The sequence below is a fragment of the Ceratosolen solmsi genome, unplaced genomic scaffold, assembly GCF_000503995.2.
Source record: "Ceratosolen solmsi marchali unplaced genomic scaffold, CerSol_1.0 scaffold1, whole genome shotgun sequence".
In the NCBI taxonomy this organism is placed as follows: Eukaryota; Metazoa; Arthropoda; class Insecta; order Hymenoptera; family Agaonidae; genus Ceratosolen; species Ceratosolen solmsi.
In genome coordinates, this window is record NW_011948415.1 from 10,030,182 (window position 1) to 10,044,263 (window position 14,082).

A 14,082-nucleotide genomic window follows, 5' to 3' on the forward strand; every position below is an offset into this window, starting at 1 on the left:
TAACGGTTAATATGCACTCATCGTGGCTTCGATCGACCATCCCCCTTTAAACAGGCACGCGAGCATAAAATCTCCACCCAATACATATACCGTCATCAACAGCATCCATTAAGACACATTAAGTGGCCGCACTGTTTTACCCGTACATATAAATGGCCGCGGCACGTCCTCCTTAGCAGGACTATATTTCTTCGGCCGGAGCTCAGAAATGGGTTGCGTCACTCGTACGATTCGCACACACGAGCGCCGTGTGGAGCCTCGACATCCATGTGTCGCCCAGGGCCGTAATCCTGGATTTCTCATTAGAAGTCGCGTACGAATCAGGTTGGGTGCGACGAGGGCGGGAAGGGAGGGGAGGAGGGAAGGAGGCGAAGGTATAGGCTTTCGGAGGGATAGGCGCGGAGAAATTCATTGCAAGATATGCGCGACTCGCTGTAACGACTCGACGAGCTTAACTGCCGACACTTTTTGTCACGAGGCAAACTGTTGTGATTCCCAAGCGTACCGGGCACAACTTTAATTTACGCTTTTCTGTCGTTCGAGATGTTGAGAGTTGATAAGTTTTTCCCCAATTGCGCTTATTGCAATGCAAATCGCCATGAGCGATTAATCCGTAGGTTTTTGCCATTTCAGTCACTCAAGATGCCGGCACTTTGTTAAATTTATTTGAATTGTATATTTCGATGATTTATCGTTAACCAAGTAATTTGTGTTGTAACATTTTTTACGATAACCGGCGATAACGGGCCTGCGTTGGGAGCGCGATGATATTAACCGTAAAAATTTATTTTACAAATATGGCTATAAAAAAAATGAAATGAAATTTTTAGTTTTCTGGCGGGCCGTCACGCTGACATTCCTCAGATTATGGATAACCGGGTCCAGGTGTCTGAGGGAGATCAGACAGTCACTCGCTGCATCTCCTGCTTGTTAGCTTTATGTCAGACTTTAAATTTTTATTCGCTTCACTAAAAATATACATATTTCTCTTAATGTAATGTAGCGCATAAATTTTTAATTTAAAAGGCTTATTTAGAGACAGCCAACTATTTCTGGAATTTTTTTTTTATATTATAAAACTATGTTTGTCGACGAGCTGCTGGAATTTAGATATAATTTACTCATTATTTTATGTGTATAGTTTATATTTCCTTGCGTGAGAAATATTTTAAGTTATATATATATATATATATATATATATGAGAGAGTCGCAATTTCGGAAGAAGTTGTAAAAATTTCATATTTATATGAACGATGTGTTAACGTTTTGTGCGAATATTATCTGCAGACACGCAATAATGAATTGCAATGAATTAATGTTACGGTAAGATTGGTGTAACAAAATTGTTTTAAAATCTCAGTGATATCAATTGTGCTTTAACTAATTGCTTTTAATGTGAAGCAAAGTCTATCGTAGCTACGATGGTGCTGTTGATGTGACAAATTTCCCTTTCAATCGCCAAATGTACGTTTTTATGCCGATAAAAATATTTTTAACGTACGTAATATAAATCATTTCATAAGGAATGGAAAAATTATTCAATTCGTTATATCGTTTATTATTATCGACCAATATCTTAACTATCATCATGTATATACATAGAGATGGTTTTTAACTCATACGAACGTATAGAAATATGAAATTGTCGTTTTCAGACAAGTCAGGCGAGAAGTATTTTAAGTAAAAGTTACGACGTTTCGTAGTCGCATGAAATGCGATTTTCATATAGATATTTCGTGACAAAATATCATATCCAGACTCATGCCATTGAAAGGCATAAAACTATTTCTTAATGAAAAATTTACGTAATAAAAAAATGCTCTTTATAATATTGGAAATTTATTGTTTATAGACATAAAAGGGTGAAGCTCGAACGTTTAGTCCTAACAAACAGATATATATATATATTTGAATTTCATGTTTATATTTCTATTTACTGCTTTTGTGCCTGTATAATTACGCGAATTAACATTTTATTCCAACTCTCGCCAATAAAGTCCGTTTAATGAATAATAACAATTCTTCCTGTACAATGAGCAAGTAATTGATACAGCTTATGCAAAAATAAATACTTAAACATAGCGCGTACTTACTTTCAAATCAAAGTTTCTAATGCTATAAGAATTCTAATGCCAATTGATTATGTCGGACGATTAGAAATTCTTTCATTACCAATTCTTTTGCAATTGTCAATGTATCGATACTTCAATTTCTTATATATGATCCCAAATGCTATTTATCCTAAATATCCTAAATAAAACATTTTACGAAGCGATTTATTTGCATCGCTTAATTAGTAAAATAAAAATTTTGCGCCAGAGACATCTAAACTTTTCGAATTTCATCAGCCCACCACCTCAACTTTATGCTATTATCGCGTTACTGCGAAATCTCCTCGCTCTCTCTTCCGTTGATTGATCGCGCGAAGCAAGAAAACCGAGTATCGCTAAAGGAAACGATCCATAATATTTTTTCATTTAGCGGCTGCACGCGCTTACGCTGCCTCCTCTTTGCGCGCCGCTTAATATTGCTTACTGTCTTAATCAAGTCTTAATACGCTCCTTTCGTCGGAAGATCCGTTGTAAATTTATTCTCAGCGTCAGAAGGCACGTGGCTCGTCCTGTAAATTTCGCCGTCCCCTTCCGCCCTCCCCCAGCCGCCAACCGACTACCTATCTACCAGCTTTCCAAAGCAAACGAGACAAGGGAAGTCCTTACACTCGCTACGCTCAAAGCTCCACGTACTACTTCTTTTCCATTTCATGCGTCTGCATTAATTATCAGACTTGACTGCGCAAGAGCCAATCCCCTTACGCGCATGTACGAGAAGGTCAAATCAGGCTTAGAATTATTGGTTATTTTTCAAGGTCGCCTTAGAATGTGTCTCCTTTAACGATAACAACGGCTATTACATGCGCGTGGCACAAGGGGAAACGAATATTGCCAATGGACAGATCAATCGACTTAAGATGTTTACCAAATACCCTTAGCATGTAGATACAAAGAGAGGGACAAAAAGCGCATAAATTAAGCAGATCTTTAATTGATCGACAGCTAAAGTTATGTAAAATAATTGATTTTTATCCTGTTACTCATAGCATTCGACTAATATTACATTTCAAATATATTGGTAAATGAAGTTTTAGTTTAATTCATGGCTGTCAGCACACTTTATCTAAAATCCGAGCACATCTTGTAATATATATTATTCAAGAAACAATGAATAGTTTTTCAAGAATGCAATAGTTTTTCATTAATGCAACTCTTATTACATGGATATTTGTACGAATCATCGTAAAACATTTTATCTTATCTTTCGAAAATGGAGGCATTTGTATTAAGGGCAATAGCTCTATCAAGGTTAAGATAAATTGTTGGATTTGTATATGAATTAGTAACGTATTTGATAAAACATGGTGCAATATTTGCCCGTATTACTCTTAAACAAAGTACCATTATTATTTTCAAATTTCTCTTATATATTAATTAGAATGGAATATTACCAGCTTTTAGCATATTTTATAAAAGTAAAATAGAGTAAAAAATGTATATATAAAACTACAATAGATATTTTACTTTAACGCGAATAATATACTTTTATGTAATCAAAATGAAATAAAAAAGTAATTGTTTACGGTGTAATTATAAGTACATAAGTAGAAACTGTTGTTATCAATCAAAAACGAGATGAACGGTTGATAAAAGGTCTACACTCTTACTCAATCAAGCCTATGCACACTTACTTAAAACCATACAAAAGTAATATTTGAAAAATTCTATATCTTTATGTAACTAACAAAAAAAAAAAAAAAAAAAAAAAAAAAAAGGTTTATTTAAAAATGGTTCTAATAAAAAGATGGTTAAAAAAAATTATTCACTAGGCGCCTCAAGAGGTAAAGTTTATTTCTTTGCCGTAGCAAGTAATTTATCATAAAATGTATTTACACTTGCTGTGCGCTGGCAACCAACATTCTGACTTTTTTCCTACCATATATTCTATAATATAAATCTATCTAATAAAATAAGAGATTAGCCAATAATAATAATAATAATAATTTATCAATTACCTTGAAATAAAATCAGTACAATTAAAATTTAATTTTTTTACTGACATTACCGGCAATATGCAAATATTATATCGAGTGGATAAATATTAAAAATTGGTTGAGTTCGATGTATATTGTCAATAATTATTATAATTTTTACTTTAAATTTGAAACTTATTCGCTCGATAAGTCTGGAAAAATCACTTTCCCAATAAACTAAAAATGATGAAAAAATATACTTCAAAGAGTGAATGCGAAACAGTATTGGCGTCGCTTATATATATTTTTTTAAAATTTGATTCTGTCAAAAATTCTATTTTACAAATAAAATATAAATCTTAAATTCAGTCGATCAACATTTTACAAACCCCGTCGATAGAAATAAATCGATTATATTAAAAAAAAAAAAAAAAAATGATAAAGAAAGATGGCGATAAAATAATATAAAACTAAATATACGCTCGCGTGTGCGTGCGCGTGTGGTGTATAAGCCTGTTGGTAATCGGCAATTCGATATATATTTTGTAATTTAAGATGCTAACTTTTATGAATTAAATCTATAGAATAATGTGACTAATCCAGTTTCCAAGTCTGCTGACAATATAAAAAAATACCTTGAAGTAAACTCTCGTGAATTTCTCCTTAAGATACACAAATCAGAATAATATTCGAGGGATGACAATACTATTTATAAATTTTGTCATGTAAATTCATTATTTATTTTAATCTCGAGGATCTGAAGTCCAAAGAGAGGGGGCTAGAAGATATATCAATTTTATAATTAAGAGGTTGTAACTTAATTTTGAGCCATCGACTAACTTACGAAGTACCATTATATTTCTATCATATTATTATAATAATAATTATTACATGTAATTGAAAATAATTTATAATAGCTTATTATACAAGTGTGGTCTATATTTTATTTACTCTAGTTAATTCGAAAACTGGATTTAGTAAGAGAAAGTACAAATGAATTATATATGAATGCAATGAATAATAAATGAAACCAATTTTAAAACTTTTACTCAACTGGTGAATATAAATAATATATTCATTTAATATAACTTCTATTTACTTTCAGTAATTAAAATCTAAATTAAATTATAAATATTTTGTGTTCAATATTAAAATTCTACTTAATTAATTAATTGTTTAATTAAAATCCAAATCATTCACGCGTAATTAAAATTTCAGTAATATCTAAATAATAATTTTATAAAGTTATAACCGAAAAAAATTCTTAATTAAATGTAATTATAATCATTTGTCTATTCGAATGTAATGAACCTTATATCTCGTTAAATCTTTGTAATGATTTATTAATAAAATAAAATTTCTAACAAATATTTTTCTTTTCCAGCAGTTATTTACATTTTTTGTAAAATAATATATTCACACAGTATTCTTATTAATTACAATTCTTAGAAAAAAAAATATAAAAAATATGTTGAAGTAAATTAATTGTTATATTATTTCTAATTTAGATGTATTGATCGAATGCTAAATTTATGTTTAATTAGTTAAATAATGATATATGTTGTAATTAAAGATTTTTTTGGAAATTAAAGGAACGTTAAAGGAAATTAAATTGTAGAAATTTAATTACCTGTATTAATTATATTTACAGATTGTAAAATTTATTCCAAAAATTTATAACCCGATTAATGTTGGAATTACATCAATTTAATTTGAGTTTAAAAAGTATAATTGAACTTTTACATTCAGATTGTTGCAAATAATAACTGTCGTTAAACAGATTTTTACTATTCATTTTCTATAGAAACAAAAGCACGCTGTAGTCGCATAATTATTTTATTACACATGCCGATACATACGTACACATATTTATAATTTAATATTTTATGTATTTCTTTATTTTGATTTATTTTCGTTGATGCAATTTCTAATTTGTTCCTATAATTCCTAATGCAAAGATTTTTACTTCGTATTTCTTTAGATATAATTTTTGTGCTGGAGAGAAATTTAGGGCCTATAAATAATTTATATTTGAATCTATCATACGCGTCCGAGTATTTGTATATAAATTATCTTTATTATCCATTTTATAACTATATAATTAAGAATCTCTTACGATGCATTTCATTGGAGTTTTAGTTTTTCAGATGAATGTTTTATATAATCTAATATTTGCGTTCTATAGTTTATGGTTTTCTCTTATGTGGAGTAAGTTTGTTGTTTTTCTTTTGTTTATTACTAGTGATAAAAATATAGCCACAATACATATTTTTCAATCTAAAACATCGACCTCTATACAATTATAATAAATAAATAACAAAATTTGCTAGCTACCTTATTACGCAGTATATCTTACCAGTATATTCTATTAGTATAAATTTTATAAGAAATGAATATCAAATAAATATATTGACGATTATATGTTACTTCAAATAAAATAAATAAAATAAAATATTTATCTCACATTATTATTCAGAAAAAAAGTGTCGTTTATTGAGTTTTCGAAAGACTCTTTTTCACAATGATCAAACGATATAAATTTAATGAAAATTTCACTGATTAAGTGCAAAGCTCGCGAATGAAAATTAAAAATCAGACACAAACGAAACATTTCAAGTGAACAGGAAATGCGCAATTTCTCGATTTTATGGAGAATAATCGATAATCGATTAATATTACTTAAGCTCCTCGAGTACTACAAGAGCCTACATTAAGTGACGCCATTAATATGGTTTTTTAATCTAATTGTATATTTATACATTGTAGGATACTATCGATTATTAGGAAATGGGAAAGCTCTCGCAGTAAAATAAAAAAACTAAGAGCAAAATTCTTGCGAGACTCCTTAACTCGTAAGAACCTGACATCGGTCCGCAGCTCAGCTGACCGTTACGGTAGTGAACACTCCGAGCCGGAAACTTGAATCTTTTTCAAGATTTGTACTTTTACTCGGGAAATACACATTTTATAGATATTTCGGAATCTCTTATATCCAGAATTACGGGTATTAGGAGCAACGGGCAAGTTGGCGCAATAATACCGTCGTCACGACCTCGCATCAACACATTCTCAAGCAACATCGTTACAAATCGAAACAAGAATATTAATGAAAGTATTAGAGAGGCTAGTTCAGAAGGTCCTCAAGACTATTGCCAAAAGCTTGCAAATATCACACTTGAAATTTTAGGGACCAAGTGCAGGAATTATTATTGAAAGGAGCTTACGGTCTGTTGAACAACTCTCAAGAATACGAGACGAAACTGGATTTTATCCACCTACTTTTATCAACAAATCACCATAACACGTCACAGAGTTGACGAGTGCATCGCGCGCGCTCCATCTCGTACTATTGCACCCGGACAGTGACATGACGTCGGTTGCTCGTCCCGTTACCTCGGAATTCAACATCACCACGGCATCATAAAACAAGGCGATGCGCAACAAGACGCATTCAATCATCGTCCCGGGTAGACCGCGGTGATTCGATCGTGCGTTAAGCGCTCGGTGCGTGTCCTCACCGACAAATCCGTATCGCATCCCCCCTCCCCGACCACATAACACGGATATCACGCGGCGATCAGGAGGGGATCGGAGATGGGAAGCCACCGGTGGATGGACAACTACGGGATCTGACGATTTAGTTTACGAAATCGTATTGGATCTTGGATGACTTTGGTTGCAGGGCGCGTTCACCTAGCCCTCCCGAGCCCCACTAGTAAAGTTAGGCTTGAGCTTGTAATTAACCGTTGCTCAAATTATTATTTGATTGTTTGATTTGCACGTAAAGCGCTTGGATGAATGGTGGCGGTGGAGAGCGGCTCGTGTCGGCCGAGTGGAGCGAGCACGGGAAAGGAAGCGGGCGTGGGTGAAGACGGAAGTGTCGGGAAGAGTTGGTCGTGGTGGTGGTGATGGTGGTGGTGGTGGTGGTGGTAGCGGTGGGAGGGTAGGGCCGATAAAGGCGAGAGAACAAATTTAAATATATGGAAACGAGGAGAGTCGATTATGAGGGGAGATTCGAGGTTGTGGGTTGGCAATAAAAAAATAAAAAAGAAAAAAAAAACAATGGCGCGAGTGAGAAAGGAGGCCACGAGGATGGGCCTAAGCGAACAGCTGACGTACTCTGTCGATTTTCATGGGTGCGCCGTATTTAACGTATGATTTATGCTCGGGATATTTAGCTGGGCTACGTTTATCCGCATTTTCTTCTTTGGAGTAAATCAAAGTAATTCTCTAAATTCGACAAATTTATGTGACCTGATTGTAAAAGAATCGCCGAAAATGTTGATAAATGCATTGTAGAGTATCAAAGGGATGGATGTGGATAGTGAAGATAGTCCCGAAGATTCGAGTCTTCAAAGAGCCTTGCCGGCATTATTTGAATTTATCAATTATTTTAAAGTTGATTTATAACGAATAATGCACCGTGGATGCATGCAAACATTACGCGACAGTTGGAGAATTTAATCATAGTATTGCTACTCTACGCCTAACATATCACGAAGTTCGATCAAATCGAGCCAAGTATGCATAGAGCGGCTTTTCAATCTCAATTACTTAATTGATTCGATGCCGGAAATAAAAGTCAGAAACAAATATTAAAGTAAAAGACGCGTATGTAGAAAAAGAATGGATAGCGGTATAAAACGATAATTAACAGTATTTTATGTTATTGCTAAAGAACAAAACTGTAAATTTCCAGTCATATGAACTAATATGTATCGAGTGTCCTTCGTTCCTTTACTCCTATCAAATATATATATTTTTAATGTATATTAACATAGATTTCAGTTAATAAAGTAAAAGTGTAATTAATTATTAATATTATTATAGGCTCCTGTTGCGTTCTCTAATGTGATTACGTTAATTAACATTAACATAAAGTATGTTGAACTAACGAAAATAAATTAAATTGGCCATTAAGTTTTTCCAACATTTTTATATATTTATTTCTACTTTTTTTCTATTTCTTTTTTCTTTTTTTTTTTTTTTTTTACAAAATATATGATAATACAGGAATATTCAATGTAATAAAGCTTGAGTTTTGTAAAAATTAGCTTTGACGAAGTTATAATATTTAAATATACGATGCTTGCACATAATAAACGTATCTATTTATTTTCTATTGCGATAATTAAGCATTGTGCGTGAAAATCGTTGGAATTTTTGTAATTAAATACTCCCTACAGTAAATATCCCTATAGTTCAAGCTACACACATAAAAATAATGTAAAGCAGGAAATTTCATAGAGCTAATAATTGTATAATTTTTAAAAATAATGGAACGACAGATTCATAATTGTCGATTAGTTTGCGCTGTTGTCCTCTTTCATCAAAAACGATCTTCCATGGGCACGACTACGCTCAGTTATTTAAAAAATCAACATAAATAAGTACGAAAACTTTTATTCAATGCAAACGAGGAAACCTCCCACAATGCTAGAAAGCATGCAAGACTGACTTTTATTTTAGCTAAGCGTGTCGAATAATGTGTAAGCCATTTTCGTAATAAGAACATAAAATCAAAAATGCCAGAGCGTCAAAAATTATATTATATGTTACGATAATGAGGGAGAGTTAAAGTGAAAAATATGTCACGGACAAGTGGAAGAACAAGAATATTAGAATTACCCGTTGAATAAAAGAGTGCATGAACCTAGAGAGTACACGATGGACTTTAAAGCCTTAATTTTCTCTCTATTATTATTATTATTATTATTATTATTATTATTATTATTATTATTATTATTATTATTATTATTACACAGTCAGCGTATTGCAAATTTCTTAAAGCCGTAAAAATATAAATTGGCGATGATGGTGGAGCAAAAGGACAAGACAATCCAATCGACTATTCGTTCCATCGCCAACCTACCAGAAGGCTTTTTTGTAAAGATGATAAATTAAATAATTGATCGGTCGTTAGTCGCCAAGACTAACTCAAAGACTCGAAAAAGACTCGTCCTCGAGGTAGACTGTAGATTACTCGAGTCTTGCCCAGCAATAGTCTCCGGGCGAGCCCGATAATGCCCAGGTGAAGACCAACGTGTCTCTTTACGGGGTTGCGCACCAACTTCCGCACGGAAAACCAGCTTCACTCACTAGTCTCATTTCACTCTGCCAACATCGGTCGCTAATTCAATAGTCCTACTTCCTCGTGGCTTCATGACACTCCTGGTCTTTATAAGTCTCCCCCCTCCCCACTTCCCCCACGCATCCCGACATCATTAGTTTTCGTGCGATAAGTCGTCGAGGAGATAGGCGAAGTGCCTTGCGTCTCGATCCCACAACGCGAGACCTTGTTTACGAGAAGTCGATAATAAGTCGCCCGGGCGAGTCACTCGTCACTGCCACCGTTGCGTGTCTCGCGTGGGCAGATCGCAAGTGGCCCAAGACCCAGTGGATGCGCAATGCTGTCGGCTAAAGAGAGGAAAGAGAGCGATGAGCGAATCTTGCAGCCGAGCGTGGAATTGCTTTGGCATAAAGTTTAACGAAGACCTTTCATGCAGTTAATGCCCGAGTATTGTCACGCGCGTATTTTGCATGATGGCCACCGTGAGGAGAAAAGCCCCAGACGACAGCGCCAGCGGCTTTTCCCATTTTCTTTCTCTGGCATTAGCGTAAATGTATGAATCTTTCGATTAGCTGGCTCCTCGGTGTATTTTCAATGCCACATCTTACTTCACCTTCGTTCGCCTCCCCCCCCCCCCCCCCCACCCCCCCCCCCCAACACCAACTGCGACCCCCAACCCAACGCCACCTACCCTATTAATTAGGACTCGCCTTCAAAGTCCGTAATTATAATGGTTTATTTTCTTAATCAGCGACGGATTTTATAAATCTCCAACGAAGGTGATTTAAACTTTTATTTTTCAAGCCACCGTGCGTTAAAGAACTAATATCTCACGAGCAATTTAAACTCTTTATTAAAATGCAGCGTATATATTACAAAATACTACTACTACTACTACCACTACCACCACAAATACTACAACTACTAGTACCACGACTACTACCACTACCACCACCACTACTACTGCTACTACGATTATTATTATTGTTGTTGTTGTTGTTATTATTTAATTTATATGGAAATCTGAATTCCAATCAGCTTTAAATTAATAATTATAATAAATAATTAAAATTATAGAAGACTGGAAAGACAATTAAGAAACATTATTTCGTTTGATCCTGCCAAAGTGCCAAAGTTGCTTATCCAATTTTCAAAATTTCCATTATGTTACCGTGTTGTAATAAAGAGCCAATCAGTTTGCCCATACGACTACAATATAATCAAAAATTTTTTTTAAATACACATTGCCGTCGATCAAACGCCAAAAACATAATCAATCTTGCCGAACGGCTGAATTAAATTTACCGATTATTAACATATTTATATATCAAAGTTATTAAACATGAGAACAGTATTACTTAGTACTTACATTATCTTTCAAACTGCAGACTTTAAGATTTCGAACGATATACATCAATTTTTCTTTCTCATTATTTTCTACATGCTAGTTTTGTCAATGTTATTGTCTATAAGATTTAATCACTCATTATTATAAAATCGCTGAAAGTCATACATTTCTTCCTAAGATTAGTCGCGCAATAATACCTTTCAACGAACTTTAAACGGCACCACCATTCTATAATTAATATTGCTGCAATAACAACAATTAACATTTACTATATAACCGAATAAAATCATTCGTCGATTCCTCCAGTTCTTCACTATAATTTAACATAACAAATCCCAGCAACTTGAACATTAACTGTATATCATTCGACGGTGTGACGCACTATCCTGCCCCAACCGACCCAACAAAAACAAAGAAAAACTATCAGACGCCTCGGTCGTGCAATGAAACATTGAAGCTTCTTCGTACACGGAGCCGAGGCAAACGGTAAACGCGCCGGCCAACTTCTTACATAAATCACGTAAGCGCGTTTACGAAATGAAAAGCTTCTCCGCACGACATTACCTGCCTGCCTGCCCCATCGATTCTCCGATAGGCCCCACGTTCCTTCCACCCACCCCCAAACAACCTGACCACTTTCTAACAAGCTCTTTCGGGGCAGCCTCCTCGTCCAACTCACCCTGACCGACGATTCCCGACTCTCCTTCAACTCGCTCGAGCCTCGCTCGCTCCACGACTCACGCACGGACCACGTGCGTGACTCGCTACCAAGGTTTTTCCGCGCGCTCCCGAGGAGGTGACGCGCGCGATCGCGAAGCCGCACTGATAGGGGTGGCCGCTATTTCGCCGGTCCCCACCTCGAGTGGCGACCATCCCCCCACGGCCGTGCACCGCGGGCTTTCCGAGTGCCAGGGAAAAGCGCGCGACCTCCGGGCATGCGCGGCTTTGTCGGCTGGCCCTCGAGGACACGCGACGGCGGCGCCTCCTCTTCCGCCTCCGATTTTCCCTTAAATTATTGGCCGGCTTCTTACGGCCGATGCGGATTTCATGCGCTCCTCGCCCCTACGTCTCCTCCACCACCGCGATCTTCAACCTACCCCCTCACCCACTGGCCTAACAGCCCTCTCCCGCTCACCCCGTCACCGCGAATACCCGTCGATCCCCGCCGCCCCACCCCCGATACCCACACCCACAGCTCGCTAAACGAACTGATAATCGCACTCGGTGGAGGCTTCGAGCCATTGTTGTCGGCTCGATATGCTCCCCCTCCAGCCCTCCAGCTCTCCAGCTATCCCTTTCTTATTTTAATTAATTATGCTAACGACGAGCCCCCTTACCAATGCTTTACTTTACCCTCGCTTTATTAATTCAGTCTAATTTCACGCTTTCTTCTAAATTTAAGACAAATCATTTTTCTTTCCACATCTTAGGCCTTCATTGATATCTAATTACTCTGGTACACTGACAAATTTAAGAAAAAAACAAAAACAAAAAACAAGAAACAAACAAACGAAATACTGACAGTGTTTATCAATAAGAACATACTTGACAATTATAAAATAGACTTATCACACTCGCGCCTATACAGACGCTAGACGCACCACGACTGAATTTGTCAGCTATTTACTAATAATATATATATATATATATATATATATATATATATATTTACGCATACAATCATGTGTTTATTAATACACGGTAAATATAACATCAATGCCTTTATGATAATTAAATAATCTCAAAATTTAATTAAATTAATCGTAATATATATATATATATATATATATTTATAGTGTTTCGATTGAATAAATAACGCTTATCTACTTGTTCAATTTTATAAAAATGTTATAAAAAGCAATTTATAAAATTTGCCATTTTAATAAGTTTATGAGAAATATGAATAAGGAGTCTGTAATTTTTAAATAAATATATTTTAAAAATTTAAATGTAAGTAATATTTTACCTAATATTGAAAGTTATAATTATATAAATAATAAACACAGCAATTCAACATTTGGCATAAATGTAATATTCAAAATTTTGAACACCTTAATAAATAATAGAATTACATAGTCATAAAATAATAATTAATACTTACCCCCAAGCTAAATTTATATTAACACATTTTCTTTCTCGAAATTAATTTAGAATAATTAATTTTTAACAATAGGCCGTAATTTCTATGTATACTTAATATACTTAATTTACATTGTTAATTTTTCAATTACACAATAATCCATGACTATGCGTGGGAGGAATATTTTTTTAAATATACCTCGTGGTACATTGAAAGCTACGAGATACGTACGATAATTTATGAAGTAAAGACGTTAAGTTTCTCATTTATCATGTAAATTTGATATTTGTCAGAAACCTAATTTAACATTTATTTAGTTTAAAAAAATATATAAAATAAAAAATAAAATAGCAATAATAGAGGTTGTGAAATTCACATTAAACTTTACTTCTAGCAAGTTTTGGTCTAATTGGGCTATTAATCGAAACAGCTTTAGAATTTAATACTTTCAAAATTGAAATTGCATTAATAATTAATGCAAATATATCATTAGATTAAAATCCTTTTCCTTTGGATATATTCGGCTGCTTTAATAAGGATAATAATCTATTATGCAACG

General features: G+C 34.5%; 1 protein-coding gene across 1 annotated transcript in view; it reads right to left on the minus strand.

Annotated features, from left to right (window-relative positions):
* Positions 1–11,541, minus strand: part of LOC105368774 (uncharacterized) — a 93,399-nt gene extending 81,858 nt beyond the window's left edge. Inside the window, exon 1 of the mRNA XM_011507894.1 lies at positions 11,465–11,541. The gene's annotated coding sequence lies outside the window, so the exon portion shown is untranslated. The remainder of the gene's footprint in view (positions 1–11,464) is intronic.
* Between the last annotated feature and the right edge of the window lie 2,541 nt (positions 11,542–14,082).